Source organism: Sorex fumeus, unplaced genomic scaffold, assembly GCF_029834395.1.
Source record: "Sorex fumeus unplaced genomic scaffold, SorFum_2.1 ptg000080l, whole genome shotgun sequence".
NCBI lineage: Eukaryota > Metazoa > Chordata > Mammalia > Eulipotyphla > Soricidae > Sorex > Sorex fumeus.
In genome coordinates, this window is record NW_026606137.1 from 33,103 (window position 1) to 51,100 (window position 17,998).

Here is a 17,998-nt window from a genome sequence, read left to right on the forward strand (position 1 = left end):
CAAGCTTCCATGAGCAACCCGTGGTCTGTGAATGTAAAGGGACCTCCCCCCCCTCCCAGTCCCCAAATAAATCCTCTTAAGAACCACTCCAGGAATGATCACGAAAGGCAAAGAGTAGGGAAGGGGCTTCGGGGTGAGGGGTGGTCGGTGCCAGAGCAGGAACTGTAGATGACAAAGGGGAGCCCCTCCCAGAGAGAAGAGACAGAGTCCCTTAATGCAGTCACCATTGCCGAGGCAAGGGACCCCAAGAGACCCATCAGGGAACCAGGACAGCCTGTGGCTCTGTCTTGACAGAAATTTCCTTCTGCCTGGTGAACGGGTGGGACAAAAAGCCCATGTCTTTGAACCCGTGAAACCCAGCGGACTCGGGTGGGAAAGATCACACATCACCAGAGCACCTGGGTACCAAGTGGAAACTGCATGGAGTCAGGAGATTGCAGGGCTGGCTTGGACATCTCTGGATGCAAATGGAATGTGCTCCCTAGTGGGAAACTGCTGGTGGAGAGAGCCCAGATTTGTTCTCTCTTCTTTCTGGGTAAAGTGATGAAGTTTTGCAGGCAGTGTGACCAAACTCTCCCCACATCTCCTGAATGCTTGAGAGGGGAGCCAGCCTCAGGCCTGGCCCCGGGGAGCTGCCCAGGGCACCTCTGCTTTCTGTAGTCTGCTGCAGGTTTGACAAGAAGGCTCCCCAGATGTGTATCCCAACTTGGGGATCATGGAGTTTGTTTGGAGGCTTGAATAAACCTGAATGACTTTGAACTGGGCATTTCCCTCTGTTGTGAATGCAGATAACAGACCACAGCGCTATTAACAGAACTGGCGTCACCAGTAGAAATCCCAGATAATTTCATATCACATTACAGCGGCTGCAGATATCTCAAAATATCGTTACATTCATCACCGCTCGGAAATTACGACAGTTATTAGACCTGTCACCAGATTGCACATAATTGCAGTCTTCCTGTTGACAGACAGCCATGTGACACAGCTGGCCGACACTGAGCAGAGGCACCATTCATGCCCCATCCAGCGAGGAAGTCCCACCTGCCCACGGGCCAGCCGGGCACCTGCACTGCCCCTGGACCCCAGCAGCTGTTGGTCAGCACATACGGAGAGGCGGGTGGGTGTTTTCATGGCTTGCTTAAACCATGACTTAAATAAGAATTCTTTGACTGGAGAGATAAGAGAGTGGGTAGGGCACTTGATTTACATGTGCCCGATCTGGGTTCGATCCTCAGCACTCCGTCTGCTTCCCGAGTCCCACTGAGAGTGACTCCTAAGCACAGAGCCAGGAAAAATCCCTGAGCTCTGCATGGCCTCCCAAACCCAAACAATCAAAAATCAAATAAGAAATCTTGCACCCTCCTTGGTTCTGAGGGGGGTTCTGATTGGCCTCTACTACGGTCAATCTTCAGACTGATAGGTTTGTAGAAAGTGAACGGAACTCTTAATTTCCTGTGTGCATGTATGTATATATGGTGTGTGTGTGTGTGTGTGTGTGAGAGAGAGAGAGAGAGAGAGAGAGAGAGAGAGAAAGAGAAAGAGAGAGAGAGAGAGAGAGAGAGAGAGAGAGAGAGAGAGAGAGAGAGCTGGTCAGCTGGCCATGCTGGCTATGCTCACGGTTACTCCTGGCTCTGCACTCAGGAATTACTCCTGACGGTGCTCTGGGGAATATATGGAATGCTGGGGATTGAACTCAGGTCACCTGTGTGCAAGGCAAAAGCCCTACCTGTTGTACTATCCCTCCAGCCCTGGAACTTTTGCTTTGAACTCATCCATGCTTTACACAGAAACACAGAAACACCTTCATCACACATCACACAGTATCTTTAAATTTTGACAACCACAAGCCCATATTATTGGTTCTCTTGGTACTAACATGAGTTTTGTGTTATGGAATTTTATTTTGTTTGGGGGCCACACCTGGAAATGCTCAGGGGTTACTCTTGGCTCTGTACTCAGGAATTACTCCTGGCTGGTTCAAGGGGTGGAACCCAGGTCAGCCACATGTAAGGTAAAGCCTGACCCCCTGGATTATTGCTCTGCCCTGTTTTACAGATTTAAAAATATTTAAAGAATGCAAGTAGCAGTTTCCCCAAACAGCCCAAAGGGTTTATTTAGGGCACAGGTAAGTTTAGGCAACCCAGGGCATAGGTCAGACCTGATGTGGAAGGAGCCTTGGTCCTGCAGACCTGGACATCATCCATCCAGGACTATTAGGTGAACCAGCAACAGGACTTCTACCATGAGTATTTGGAGATTTATTGTTACTAGGTCATGGGACAGAGGTATGAATCCGTTGATTTGCAGCTTGCGTGGTTACTTTTGCGAAGACCATACAACATGCTTGTCTGCTTCTTTCTCTGTGCTATTTCCCTGCCTTATGGAATGTTCACTACCACCGAGTCTTTTCTGGTTTGGCTTTGGAACTATGGCCAGCATGCTTTGGACTATTCCCAGTGTGATACTTGGAGGTCACGCTGAGCAATGCCCAGGGGACCATGTGGGTGAGGGAACCAAAGTCTACCCTCCAGCCATTGGACCCATCTCCTGGGCCCCATTGCCATAATTTTAAAAAGATTTTTACTTTTTATTATTATTTTTAAGATTATTATTATTATTTTTTTGCGTTTGGGGTCACACCCGGCGATGCACAGGGGTTACTCCTGGCTCTGCACTCAGGAATTACTCCTGGCAGTGCTCAGGGGATTGACCATATGGGATGCTGGGAATCGAACCCGGGTCGAACGCATGCAAAGCAAACGCCCTACCTGCTGTGCTATTGCTCCAGCCCCTAAAAGATTTATACTTTGCGGCGGGAGATATATAGCAGTGAGACACTTGCCTTGCATGTGGCTGACCTGGGTTCGATGCCCAGCATCTCATATGGCCCAGGAGTGGTTCCTGAGTGCAGAATACTGCTTGCCCTTGGTCAGTAAGCATAACTAGAGGGGGACATCCCCGGCGGTGCTTAGGGGGTATGTGCAATGTCGGGGTGCACTCTTGTCCTTTGAACCTTCTCTCTCGCTCCAGTGGGCCTGTTTCGGCTTTTGCTTTTATTTTATTTTGGGGCCACTCTCAGTGGTGATCAGGCATCCCTCCTGGCAGTGCTCAGGGATTGAAGCAGGCTCAGCTAGGGGGACTTTAAAACTTTAGCAACTTATATCAACAAGCTTCCCTAAGAGATAACTAAGGTTCTCAGTTTTGTTTTCTCTCCGTCAGTGTTCTATCGTTAGCCACTTGTGTGGAACCAGTCAGTCCTCTGAGTGCAGTGACCTTAATGCCAGGCCACCACTGAGTGGCTTCTCTCAGGACTGGAAGGGCTCAGCGGGCCTGTTCTCTCCTGCCAGACTGTGTCTCACTGGACGCGGGAGCTGGGGCAGAGGAGACTGCACAGGGGGGCATCCTGGGCACCGATTTCTTGCCGTAGCTGTTGGGGTCTCTCCACATTTCGATGCAGAGCCTGGCAAGCTACCGAGAGTATCTCACCCATACGGCAGAGACTGGCAAACTCCCCGTGGCGTATTCAATACGCCAAACACAGTCACAACAAGTCTCACAATATGTAGTGAGACAACATATTGTGAGACGCTACTGGTGCCCGCTCGAGCAAATCGATGAACAATGGGAGGACAGTGCTACAATGCTACAGTGGGTGGTGTATGCATGGTGGCCATCGGGCAATCATACACTTGGAGGGTGGCCCAGGTGTAGAATAACATTGGTTTGTCTTTTCTGCCTTGCCTCAGGGAGTTTAGGTTTATTGGGTTACTCCCATCACAGTGCTCCCATTCTTCTGTGTTTACTTCTAACTTCTTTGTGCTCTGTTGACTTGTAAATATTGTTGTTCTCCTTTACACAGTTAATTCAGAGCAATGTCCTTTTTGTATGGACACAGTCAGAGATACATTGAGCTTGTAGGGTGGCTCTCCTGGGAACATCTCACCACAGATTCAGACTACAGTGCTCAGGCCGGATTAATCTTTCCTAACCCTAGCAGGGTCCACATCTAGTTATTACTTTTTGGATCATGACAGCATTTGTCCATGACCATGCTCTTAACTTACAGTTAAGCATTAGGCACCTTGGCCAGGCCCATTTCGATGCCAGGGTAGCACATAGCTCACAGTTTGCTCTGGGTCCATCTAGTCCCTCGCCGGGACCCTGCTTTTGGGGTGCTAGGAAGTAAGGGCAACTGAGGCTTAAGTTGAGAGAACAGATGTCCCAGGAAGTAAATATCATTCAGAATCAATCAACTTCCAAGTTACAAAAGAATAGCATTAACGGTCTTCTTGTGTCCATACAAAAAGGAAATTGCTCTGAATTAACTATGCAAAGACTTAAGGAAAAGAGAAAAACAATATTTACAAGTTAACAGAGCACAAAGAAAGAAGTTACAAATAAACACAGAGGAATGGGAGCACTGTGATGGAAGTAACCCAATAAACCTAAGCTCTCTCAGGCAAGGCAGAAAGGACAAACCAATGCTATCCTACACCCAGGGATCAGGGCCATAGTTCAGGCATGAGACACGCACAGTGTGGCCTTGGATGAGCTAGGCCTGGCCAGCTAGGCCTGGTCAGCTCAGCTCTCAGGCACGCAGTCTGCCACACTGCATTGCTGAATGCCGCCTCGAAAACTGTCCCCACAGCTCAGATAGAGAAGGGAGCACCAAATAAAGGGTGTTGGGAAGATCCTCCCAGGATGGGAGATGCATGCTGAAAGTAGACTGTAGACCAAACATGATTGTCACTCAATGCTTCTCTTGCAGACCACAGCACCCAAAAGGAGAGAGAGAACAAAAGGGAATGCCCTGCCACAGAGGCAGGGTGGGATGGGGAGGATGGGGGGTGGGAGGGATACTGGGATCAGTGGTGGTGGAGAATGGGCACTGGTGGAGGGATGGGTACTCGATCATTGTATAACTGAAACCCAAGCACAAAAATGTGTAAGTCTACAACTGTACCTCATGGTGTTTCACTAATTAAAAAAGAAAAGAAAAGAAAACTGTCCCAGACTCAAGGATAAGGGAATTGGACCCTCTCTCCTGGTGGAGGCACAATGGAATTTTACAAGGCATGGGGACTAGCCTCTCATGGGTGAGCCTAGCCCCTCCTTGGACCTCATCACAACCACCACTCACATCCTCCACCCGCATGGCTGGCCTGTTCTTTCTTCTGGTTCTCTCAGGGAAGCCATTTTTTAAAAGCTTATTTAAACAGTGTGAGTCACAAAGATATTCACAATATAGCTGTTTTGTGTATTCAATATTCCAACACCAGTCTCACCACCAATGTGCCCTTACCTCCACCAATGTCCCTAATTCCCACCCACCCCCCCAAGCCTGCTCCCTTAAATGAATAATTTATTCTATATTACTTATTTGCTTTTTGGGTCACACCCAGCGATGCTCAGGGGTTACTCCTGGCTCATGCACTCAGGAATTGCTCCTGGCGGTACTCAGGGGACTATATGGGATGCTGGGAATCGAACCTGTGTTGGCCACGTTGGCTGCGTGCAAGGCAAAGGCCCTACCCGCTGTGCTATCGCTCCAGACCCGAGTTCGATTCCTCCGCCCCTCTCGGAGAGCCTGGCAAGCTACCGAGAGTATCTCGGCCGCACGGCAGAGCCTGGCAAGCTCCCCGTGATGTATTCGATATGCCAAACACAGTAACAACAAAGTCTCCAATGAAGACGTTACTGGGCCCGCTCGAGCAAATTGATGAACAACGGGAGGACAGTGACAGTGACAATATTTCTTATTACAAATTATAGCTCATAATGGAGTGCTAGATAGAGTCAAGACTGAGGATTTACTGAGCCGTTCGGTTGAGTTGGGTATTCTTGAGTTATTGTTTTTACTCATGGAGCTTAGTGGACTTCTGCTCAATATTCCCATCGAATTTTCTTGTTTCTCCAGGGCTGTCAGCCCTGTGAAGTTTAGAGGTGTTGCGTGGCCACATATGTGGCTGTTGGCTTCAGGGGCTTTGGAGCTGCAGGTGTTTCTCGGGCCTGTCTGAGATCAGCGTGAAGCTGGGTTAATTCACTGGCAGTGGTGGAAACTGGATGATGGAAAGCATTTTCCCCCAAGAAGATGGTACTCTATCCCTTACTGCACTCCAGTGCTGCCTTCTCAGGGGGTCTTTGTGGCTTCTCGGTTTTCAATAGCATTTTTCTATCCCATTAAGTGGCTTTAGCTTGCTTCACATCATTGGTCACACCCACATGATATCTGCCTGTTAGTTTTTGGTCTCTCCCACTAGGACAGAGACTCCAGAAAAGGAAAAGCAACTGACCATGGTTCGTTCCCAGGACCTCTAGCAGTATGAGTTGAGTTAAAAAAAAATTCATATTTTTTCAGGTTGGCCTGGAGATGGCTAGCAGTTTGATTGTGGACATGGGACTTGCCATGTGGACCTTTTTTGCTGTGATCACAAAAGAGTGACTTCCTGTGATAGGCGGGTGTGTGAGCGCCGCAGCTGAAAGGGTGTGATCCCCGGGAAACACGGCCATTGAAAAGATGCTCCGCCCTTATCAATGACCACAACAGAACGTGCAAGCATCACAGACAAGTGCAGTCTCAGGTCCTTGCAACCACCACAACAGAGGGAAACAAGGGGGCATAGTTCATACTGTCTGTGCATGAATGCAATTCGAGAATTATGCAGTCATCCTCACCACTAGGTAGGACATACCAGGCAGCAAGATCCCAGCAGAGATGAGTTTGGATTGAAGAAAGCTCTGGGGTTCTCTGGAGGTGGTGGAAGGGAAGAGTGGAGGAACTAGATGATGAATTCCCACATGAGCTTGGAGCCATTGTCTGTGATATATCCTGGGGGATCCCCCCCCTTTGGAAGGGCTCAAAAAGATGACCACCCGTGTGTCTTATTTATTTATTTTGAATTTCTAGTAGGTCAGGGACGCATGCAGACTTAAGACTATTTCATGTTTGTCCTTATTTTCCTAGAGCTTAGGAGGGTATCTGGCACATAGTAGGTGCTTAATAAGTATGGATTGATACAGCCAAGTCAGGAGACCACGCAAGTGTCCAAGAACAAAGGAGCGGATAAAGCAGCTACGGTACAGATACACAATTGAATACGACTTGACTTAAAGAAAAGATGAAATCGTGCGATTTGCTGTGACGTGAATGGATCTGAGGAGGGAAGTCAATCAGGAAAGAATCTCTCCTATGTGGGACATAAACAAACCTAACAGAGGTTTAGCAAATACCCTCGGGCAGAAGAAACGGAGAACTTGATCTTTAGTAGGAATCTTACTACAAGGAAGGGAAGCAGGAGTAGGATGCAGTGTGTGTGTGTGGGGGGGGGGGGAACGGGAACAAAGGATGAGGTACATGAGCACTCTGGTGGAAGGTTAATGCGATGCTGGACTGTGTTACGGATGGAACCCGATCACTAACTGTATTGTGAAACACAGTGCCTCAAATAAATACTTACAGATATGAATTGATAATGAATTAATAAGACAACTCCAATGGCACAAACATCATTAAGAGCAGAGAACACCCACCCCCTCCCCGAGAGAAGCTGTTTGATGATTTAGACTTCTAAGGTTGAATCACTCGGTTCTTTGACTGGCATGTTACAGCAGCAGCAGACTGGATTCTTGTAAGTAGAGTCTCAGGTTGTCAGTTGGGGCAGGGGGTGGGGTGGGGACAAAGAGGAGAACGGGAAGAACTGAGCCTTGAGGTGGTGACTATTGATGGTGGCTTGGATTAGGATGGTGAGGGTAGGAATTGTGATATTTGATTGTATTTTGGGGAATATATATATTTTTTTGCCACACCTGATGGTGCTCAGGGCTTAGTCCTGGCTCTGCACTCAGGGATCACTTTGGGAGGGGGGCCTCAGGGGACCCTGGAGGATGCAAAGGATAGAATCCAGTCTGGCCTTATGCAAGATAAGATCTGTACCAATTGCCTGGTCGCTCTAACCACAACGTGATTGTATTTTAGATAAAATTTGAAGTATGACTCAGTTTAATTTTTCAGTGATCATTCGGTAGTCATCAGGGTGTAGAGAAAGAAAGGAATCAAGAGTTCTGGGCCTGAGCAGCTGGTTGCAAAGTCTTGTCATTTCTGCAGGAAGGGAAGAGGTTACCGAGCCACACACTCATATGAAGCATGGTTAGTCCAAAATGATGGCTAATGAGATAAGTACCAGGAGGTTCGCTCCATGGCTTGGAGGCCAGCCGCACATGCTAGGGGGAAAGGCAGCTCAGACAGAGAAGGGAGCACCAAATAAAGGGTGTTGGGAGGATCCGCCCAGGATGGGAGATGCATGCTGAAAGTAGACTATAGACTGAACATGATTGCCACTCAATGCCTCTTTTGCAAACCACAGCACCCAAAAGGAGAGAGAGAACAAAAGGGAATGCCCTGCCACAGAGGCAGGGTGGGATGGGGGAATGAGGGGGTGGGAGGGATACTGGGATCAGTGGTGGTGGAAAATGGGCACTGGTGGAGGGATGGGTACTTGATCATTGTATAACTGAAACCCAAGCACAAAAATTTGTAAGTCTACAACTGTACCTCATGGTGTTTCACTAATAAAAATTTTAAAAACCAACCAAACAAATAAAAAACCCAAAATGATGGCTAAGCGTGTGGAAATGTCAGGAGCAAGGAGGCAGGAAAGCAGGACCTGAGGCTGGAATCTGGAAGCCAAGATACATAGATCACATTTTAGACTAGGGATGAGATCGTGATATGGGTTGAATAATGTATATCCCCCTCCCACAATGATACCCACTGGGAACTAAACGATCACGATCATTACCATCCTGTTATTCGTCGATTGCCTCGAGCAGGCCCCAGTAATGTCTCCTTTGTCCTAGCCCTGAGATTTTTTTTTAAAGTGCCATATTCAAGGCTCTTTCAGGGTTAGGAGAATGAGACCCATCATTGTTACTGGTATTTGGCATATTAGGAACACCACGGGGAGTTTGCCAAACTCTGCTGTGTGGGCAGGTTACATTTGGTAGCCTGCCAGTTTGTCCAAAGTAGGAATGAGATGATAAGATGTCGTGCAGCCGCAAATGCGGCCGAGTGCTTCAGGGAACTGGGTTTTATAGTCTCTGAGTCTTGGCCGTTGATGGGATTACACGGCACCAGGGGGCCAGTTGGTGGCTGTGACCCCTGCCTACTGGAATTTGGAGGATCTGGGTGGAGGATGCTCAGCCCCGATCCGAGCAGGCTTGGAGATCTCAGCCCGGGGACCCTCATGCCTTTGTTCCTCTGCCGGTACCGACATGCGTGTGGAGAGTGGTCTCAGCATGGTGGTGGCTGGTTCTGGAGGTCTTCGGCTGCCAGACCCCTGGTCGGGGCGGGGAGGGAAACTCAACCTGCTCCCCTCCAAGGGGCCCCGGCGAGGACAGCCAGGCGCGGGGGCAGGAGACTCTGCGGGGAACTGAACGCCTCTAAGTCAGAATCCCGCCCAGGCGGGAACTAAACATTATTTGGAAATAGTATTTTTTTTATTGAATATCCATGATAGACCAGTGCAAAGCTGTTCATGATTGGGTTTCCACTCATACAATGATCCTACCCTTATCCCTCCACCCGTGTACATTTCCCACCACCAATGTCTCTCATTTCCCTCCAACCACCCCGCCCCCTCCCCACTTTTTCTCTTTCTCTCCTTTTGTGCATGATGGTTTGCAACTCGGGTACTAAGAGGTCATTGTGTTCAGGTGTTCGGTATTTTATTGGGATGGTAAGGCTGGAGTAGCTTTTTTTTTTTTTTTTTAACTGCGTGGACTCAACTGCCAAAGCTTCCAGACGCACAGGAGCTGTGGGGAGGTAGCCCATTCCAACCGCGATAAAGCCTGGAGATTTCAGTCACAAAACCCACATGACCAAATTTTCAGCAGGTTATTATCTCGGTGAGAGCTGTCCTCAGACAGTGGAGTCTGGCTGCAGGCAGGGAGGAAGTTTTGAATCGTGGAAGCAAGTGGCTGCTGGGGACTCTGCTTGGAGCAGGCACCAGGATGATCTGTGCACCCACACCCCCAACCTTGATGAGCCAGAAGTGGTTTGTGGGTGTGGTTCCCACATACCTAACTTTTGGTCATTTACTTTCTTGGTAAACTTGGTCCCAAGTTGTTGGGGTTCCGCCAGAGGCACAGTGGCAATTTGGGGGTATCAGGAAGTCGGAACGCACCATCAGGCTGCTGATGCACTCACCCCACAGGGACAGATTGACCCACTGGTGGCACCGCACCCCCTTGGAAATAGTACTGTTGCAGAAAAAAATCAAGTTCACATGAGGTCGTTCTGCATTAGGGTGGCCTCTAATTCAATGACTATAAAATAAGAAAAAGCTGAGCACACAAAGATGTGAAGATGGAGGCAGAAATTGCATTAATATAGCTAGAGCCAATAATTGCATGTAGCCAGTAGAAGCTCAGAGAGGCAGGAAGAGACCCTTCCCTAGGTAGAACCTTTGGAGGGAACATGGTGTCTTAATTTCAGATATCTAGAATTAAAAACTGGAGGAAATACACTTAGTTCTTGTAAGCCACCCTGTTGGTGGTGCTTTTTTTTAAAAAAAATTGGGGCAATGGTTCTGATAACTTTCTTTTAAAGCTTTTTCAATAACTCTGTTTGCTCTCTCTTTTTTGGCGGGTGGGGTACGGAGAAAGGTCGGGCCACATCACACACCCTTCAGAGCTTGGTGTCACTTCTGGCTCTGTGCTTTGGGGTTTGGGGAAATCTTGCATTGCCAGAAATCAAACTGATGTGCAAGGCAAGTACCTTGACTACTGTGTTCTCTCTTTGGTCCATCGGTACTTTTTAATGACAGCCTCAAAAGCTATTAGCATCACCAAAGTTTAAGTCTAGAAAGTGGGTGGGAGAAATCTCAAGGATCCCTGGGAAAGGGCATTCTTTAGAGGTCAGGACGAGGAGAAAAATCATGCAAGAGAAAATGAAAAAGTACAACCACGGCAGTAGGAGGTAATCGGGAGAGTCTGATATTTCAGAGCCAGGGTGAAGAAAGTAGTTCATAAAGATGGCAAGTTTGAGACGTTGGTAACAAGAAAGTAGTTGGTAAAGATGGCAAGTTTGGACTGAGAACTGGTCACTGGATTTGGCCATGTAGAGCCTATAGGTGAGCTTGGACAGCCCATTTGGGTAGGGATGTGGATGTGATTGGGATTTGAGCAAGTGCAGGTCGCAGTTAGACACCAAGCACCATTGTCCTTGATTTCAAGAAAGAGAATTTTCTCCTTACAGTGGTGCCATACAGTGGCTGAAGCGATAGCACAGCGGTAGGGCGTTCGCCTTACACGCGGCCAACATGGCCGACCCGAGTTCGATTCCTCCGCCCCTCTCGGAGAGCCCGGCAAGCTACCGAGAGTATTCGATATGCCAGACACAGTAACAACAAAGTCTCCAATGGAGACGTTACTGGGCCCGCTCGAGCAAATCGACGATCAACGGGAGGGCCTTTACCTTTACCTTAGTGGTGCCATGAGGTGGTAGTGGTCATTTGTAGAAGGGTAACGTGAGGCTTTCGAGTGGGGAGGTCGTTGCCCCAAGCCCCCTGACATACAGGAGGAAAAGTGGCAACCCAGGTCTTCAGAAGCAAAATTCAGGCTCTTCCACTCAGTCAATTGATCTGACAAAGAGCCCTGGAGAGGACTGGGGGGTTGGGAGGGAGAAATCAGCTTTTTGCCCATGCCCAGACAGTGCCAGGGCCTTTCTAGAAACATTCCTATTGAAAAGGGGCCACTTTATTAATCCAGGTGGGCTGGAGTGATAGCACAAAGGGTAGGGTATTTGCCTTGCACGTGGCCGGCCCGGGTTCAATTCCCAGCATCCCATATGGTCCCCTGAGCACTGCCAGAGGTAATTCCTGAGTGCAGAGCCAGGAGGAATCCCTGAGCATCGCCGGGTGTAACCCCCCCCAAAAAAAAATCTCAAAAAACTGGGAATCCGCCCCCAGACGTGACTATGATTAAGTTTGATTCTGAGCTGTTGCTTGGATTCAGATGCTTTGAGCCACTTCATCCCAGAAATGGGGTTTCTCCTCCTACACCCAGGACTTGTTATTCTCACACAAATGAGTGCCCAGTACTCACTCACTCACATGACTGATGGTCGGGAACACCAGACAGAGGTGAAGAAGATCTGACTCCAGCCCTTTCTAGTTTACCGTTTTTAAAGCCATCACACCTGGAGGTGCTCATGGCTTATACCTGGCTCTGCACTTAAGGATCACTCCTGGCAGTGTTTGGGGGACCATAGGGGAGGCCAGGGATAAAATTGGGTTGGATGCATGCAAGGCAAGTGATGTGTGTGTGTGTGTGTGTGTGTGTGTGTGTGTGTGTGTGTGTGTGCGCGTGCTCTTTCTGGAATTGTCTCTAGCCCGGTTTGATGTGTTGTGCCAACTGTCCTCCATTGGCTGACATCCATCTCTTACTTGTTCTCTATTTGCCTCTCAAGAATCCTCTTTTTTCACTTTATGTATTTATTTTTAAGTTTCTTGCACGATTCTTTTCTTTTTAAATGTTTATTATGAAACACCATGAGGTACAGTTGTAGACTTACAAATTTTTGTGCTTGAGTTCCAATTATACAATGATCAAACACCCATCCCTCCGCCAGTGCCCACTTTCCACCACCATGGTTCCCAGTATCCCTCCCACCCCCCCACCCCCTATCCCACCCTGCCTCTGTGGCAGGGCATTTCCGTTTGCTCTCTCTCTCTCCTTTTGGGTGCTGTCGTTTGCAAAAGAGGCATTGAATGGCAATCATGTTCAGTCTGTAGTTACTTTCAGCGTGCATCTCCCATCCTGGGCGGATCTTCCCAACACCCTTTATTTGGTGCTCCCTTCTCTATCTGAGCTGCCTTTTCCCCTAGCATGTGTGGCTGGCCTCCAAGCCATGGAGTGAACCTCCTGGTACTTATCTCGGCTTCAAGAATCCTCTTTCGACCACTTTGGGAGGTGAATGTGTCTGGGTTGCAGTAAGGGCCTCCCTGGCTCCCCATGTCTGTTGAATGTGAAGCTGGGGGGCAGGTCAGATGGGCAGGAGTGAATGCTGAGCATTAATGCTGGCTAGATATGGGCCCACTGAGAATCTCTCTCTTTTTTTTTTTGTTTTGCTTTTTGGGTCATACCCGGCGATGCACAGGGGTTACTCCTGGCTCTGCACTCAGGAATTACTCATGGTAGGGCTCAGGGGACCATATGGGATGCTGGGAATTGAACCTGGGTCGGCTGCATGCAAGGCAAACGCCCTACCCGCTGTGCTATTGCTGTGACCCAATTTTTATGCGGAATTTTACTAAGGACTCATGTTAAATAGTACAGGAAGGAAGGGAGGAAGCCTCACAATACGTATCATTTATTTAGTTAAAAAAAAAAAAAGCTTGGAGGCTAGAGAGGTAGTATAGTGGGTAGGGCATTTGCCTTGCAAGCAACCAACCTGGTTTCACTCTCTGGCACCCCATAGGGTCTCCTGAGCACCACCAGGAGTAATTCCTGAGTGCAGAGCCAGGAGGAACCCTGAGCATCATAAAGTATTGACCCCAAACAAACAAAAATGAAGTTTTATTGAGGGACCAGAGAGAGAATTCAATAGGCAACGCAGGCTTCGCACGACGAAGGCCTGGGCTTATGTGTTGTTCTTTTTTGTTTGTTTTTGTTTTGGATTTTGTTTTGGGTTTGGTCTCCAGCTGCACATGACCCTTTTCTTGAGCACTGCCTGGAGTGGTGCTTTGAGTGCAGAGCTGGTAGTAGTGTCTGCACACGGCTTCCCAGACTCATGGCAGACCCGTCCAGGGCAGAGATTAAACACCCTCCTGGATCCCCACAGAGCAGAATCCTGGGCAGGAGGCCAAAAGCAAGTGTAGGGAGGACCATCCCCGACACTGGAGTCTGGAGCATAAGGATGTGTAAGAGTCTGGCAGACACCGAGGACTGAAGGAAGAAATATCTAATTTGAGGCTATAAGTATCAGTGTGTTTATTTTATTTTTATTTTTATTTTTTTTTTGCTCTTTGGGTCACACCCGGCAATGCACAGGGGTTCCTCCTGGCTCATGCACTCAGGAATTACTCCTGGTGGTGCTCAGGGGACCCTATGGGATGCTGGGAATCGAACCCGGGTGGGCCGCTTGCAAGGCAAACACCCTACCCGCTGTGCTATCGCTCCAGCCCCATATCAGCGTGTTTAAAGATGCACTTCACAATGCTAGAGCGATATTAAAGTGGGGAGGGCATTTGCCTTGCATGCAGCTGACCTAGGTTAGATCCTGGGCACCGCATACGGTCCTCCAAGCCCACCAGAAGTGATCCATGAGTGCAGAGCCAGGAGAAAGCCCAGAGCATCTCTGGGTGCCCTCCTCCCACCACCTCCCCATCCATCCCTTAGCCCCCAATGCATTTCACAGAGACGTACAGCACAAGGAGTGTTCATACATGGAACCCATTTGTATCACCAGACCGAAACCCAGAAGATCCCCATCCGCCGTGAAGCCAACAGTACCCAACAGTCTTCTGGGGGGCCAAGTGATGCCTTAGGCCAAGTGATGCCTCATTCCTCCAAGCATCGTCTCAGATGAAACTTTGTTTGTTTTTGTCTCCTGGATCAGGTTCTCATGCTGCTGTCTGTGACCTTCACCCACACTGTTGGCATGGAGCAGAGCTCCTGACTCTATCTGTGCGAGTGCCCCCTTGGGCAGTGAGACCCCGCTTCATCCATTGTGGCCCTAGTTTACCCCTTCTGCTGAGAAGACAGTGCTGGCTTCTAGCTGTAGGCTAGAGTGAAGGGTCTGCAGTGAGCAACGCTCTGCGCTTTGATTTCCGAGGCGCGATGTCCACCCGTGGGACTCCTTATCTGCAGGTGAACGTGCCTCGATTTTAGTCAACACAGAAAGTTTCTGAAGTTTTTGTGCCTCTTTTCTGGAGTAAGGGCAGGTCGTTTTGGGCTTGGTGCTGTGGTCAGTGCTGCTGAGGGCCAGCAGTGCTGGGGTCTACCAGGACCACCCTGGTGGTATTTGAGGGTTACTCAACAGTGTCATGGGTTGAACTCAGGCCCTTGCTCCTGCAAGGCATGTACCTCTGGCCCTTGGCTCCAACATGTTGGAAGCTTGGTGGAGGCTAGAGACAGCTCAGTGTGAGCGAGTGGGTTTTTTCTGTGTGCGAGGACCCAGCTGGGTCTCTGAATTTTCATCAACCCCTCCCCCCCACCCCCGATCAAATGAAAGCCACGAATGACCCCCTGCTGTTCCAAAGTGCAGAGGGGTGGTATGGCCTGGAAGGATCTAGACTCTTCCGGATGACCAAAGTTTTATTAAGAATCTTTTTTTTTTTGGAGGGGAGGGGATGGGCACGTGCCCTCAGGAAGAACTCAGGGGTCTGGGGGCTACTCCTTGTGATGATCAGTCAACTTAGCTGGTGGGTGGGCAGTCCTGAGATGCTGGAGAGTAGGGACTCATGTTGGGGACGGATATGGGGATTGCACCTGTAAGGCCAACCCCCTCGACCATCGCCCCCAGGCCAAGAACCTTGCATACAGGCAAAGGAAGCCCCTGAGGGCAGAGTCAGCCCCCCCCACTTCAAACCCAGAGCCTTGCTATGCGCCGGGTGAAACAGGCCTTTAGCACAGCGAGAGTCTGCCCAGAGGGGTGTGCTTCTAGCCTGACCGAGGAGTCATATTTCTGGACTCTGGATTCCACAGTTTTCTCTCTTGTTTTTGTTTTTGTACCACACCCGACTGTGCTCAGGCACAGTTTGCTTTATTTATTTTAATTTTATTTTTTCGCTTTTTTTTGGGTCACACCCGGCGATGCACAGGGGTTACTCCTGTCTCTGCACTCAGGAGTCACTCCTGGCGGTGCTCAGGGGACCCTATGGGATGCTGGGACTCGAACCCTGCGTGCAAGGCAAACGCCCTATCGGCTGTGGTATAGCTCCAGCCTCAGGCACAAATTTGCTTTTGGAGGACCTGAAGAGAGAAGCTCATCCAGATGGACCTCAGGGGGGACCAGACGCTGGAATGGGCCAATCCGGATGGCGCGTGTGCAAGTGAGTGTGTGCATGTGTGTGTGTGTGTGCGTGTGTGTGAGTTAGAGTGCATGTGTATGTGCCCGCGTATTTGTGTGTGCGTGCCTGTGCCTGTGTGCTCGTCGTGTACATGGGTGTGCGCGTGTGCCTGTGTGTTTGTGTGCACGCGTGCGTGCGTGCACGTGTGAATGAGTGTGTGTGTGTGTGCGTGCCTGTGCATTTGTGTGTGCATGCCTATGTGTGTGCTTGTGTACATGTGTGCCTGTGTTTATGTTTGTGGCCTGTGTGCTTTCGTGTCCATGTGTGCGGACATGCCGGCGCATGAGTGTGTGTGCGTGGTCTGGATGGTGAGCTGTCTTGCTCCCTCTGTGTGCCGAGTCTGGGCTCAAGCCAAGGGAAACACAGGCCGGCAGCTCCTCCCACCAGGGGCAGTCCAAGCGAGGGGCCTGAGTCTAGAAAGCCTTCCACCTCACAGACTCCCCCAAAGTCCAGGCCAAGACTAGGGGTGGGGCTGGGGGGGACTGTTTTTTTTTGAGGGGGGACTGTGCTGGCAACCGGGAAAGGGGTTCCAGGATCTGGAAGCAAGATGGGTTTCCCCCTCAAGGGGCTCACAACCTTCAGTAAAACCAGACAGACCTTGGGCGTAGAGCAAACCCCCATTTATTATGCACTGAAATTCCATCCAGCAAAAACCTGGCGGGGGCCTTGAGTCAACCTCCAGCGGAAATGGGCTAAGCCCCAGGCTGCCAGTTCCAGTCTGGGCGGTACCTGGTACCCCAGACCCACTTTCTCATTTTTTTTTTCTTTCTCCAAACTGGGCTGAAAGTCACTTTGCATTTTGAGTGATGATTTAATGCCAAGGTCACAGGGGACAAAGACTCCCTCCCTGTCGCGTCGCCCCAACCCTCACCAGGTAGGGAAGAGGATGGATGAAAGAGGGGTGTCCTCTCTTTAGGAACACTTTCGGCAACCCCTCCTGGCCTTCTGTCGCCCCAACCGGCTGCCTTCCCACCCCCCGGTTCCCGCACCGGCCTGGGGCGCCAACTTAAATCTGATCAAAATGCAATTGCCAAGTCGTTAAGGTATTTGAATTTGAAAAAAAAAAAACTCCCGAGAAAGAAAGTATTTGATGGCTAATAATCTCATTTCAATATAATGGGACCTTCTTCTGCAGAGAGCAAGACAGGTTAAGAGATATAATTATGACTTTGCAAACTCTCTCCCAAGCGCGGGAGACGCGCTGACAGGTCTGCGCGAGGCTGCGCCCGGCTCCGCTCTCCGAGGGGAGACGCTTTGTCTGCAAGGCCCGTTAAAGAGACACAGTCCCTTTTCCCCCCTCGGCCTACATGGCAATTTAACTGTCAGCCACGTCTTCGCCCCAGGATCGGTGTCTGAGTCCCCCCCGTGAGGGTCGGGAGGATGGGGAGGAAGAGGGGGACCGGACTGGGGGTGGGGGTGAGGCAGGAAGGAGGAGAGTGAGGGGTTGACCTGTCAAATGCTGCCACAGGTCCCCAGGCTTGCAACCTTGCTTCCTCGGGGGTTCTTTAAGGTCAAGTCTACACCGCGGAGTCCGGGAGAGGTAACGGCGCGGGAGGGATGCTGGCGACACGGATTTATCCCATCTCCAAAGTGGCTCTTTTTGAAAGACCCAAGAGGAACAGGACGCCTTTCCTGGCAGAATTGTTGGGTTTTACCTAGTGGAAAGGAACCGTTTCCCTTAGCTGGGGGATAGCCGGAGCCAATGTTGCACAGGTCAAACCCCCCTCCCCCACCCAGGTCAAACCCCCTTCTCCTTCACCGCAACCGGAGGAGGCCAATGCCCTTTTGAAGGTCAGATGGGAAATCCTCCACGAAAGAGGACATCGCTCCGTTGGCTTCTCTAATGCAGTGCGCACGTGTGTGTGTGTGTGTGTGTGTGTGTGTGTGTGTGTGTGTGTGTGTGAAGGAGTGGCGGCCCGGGCCCC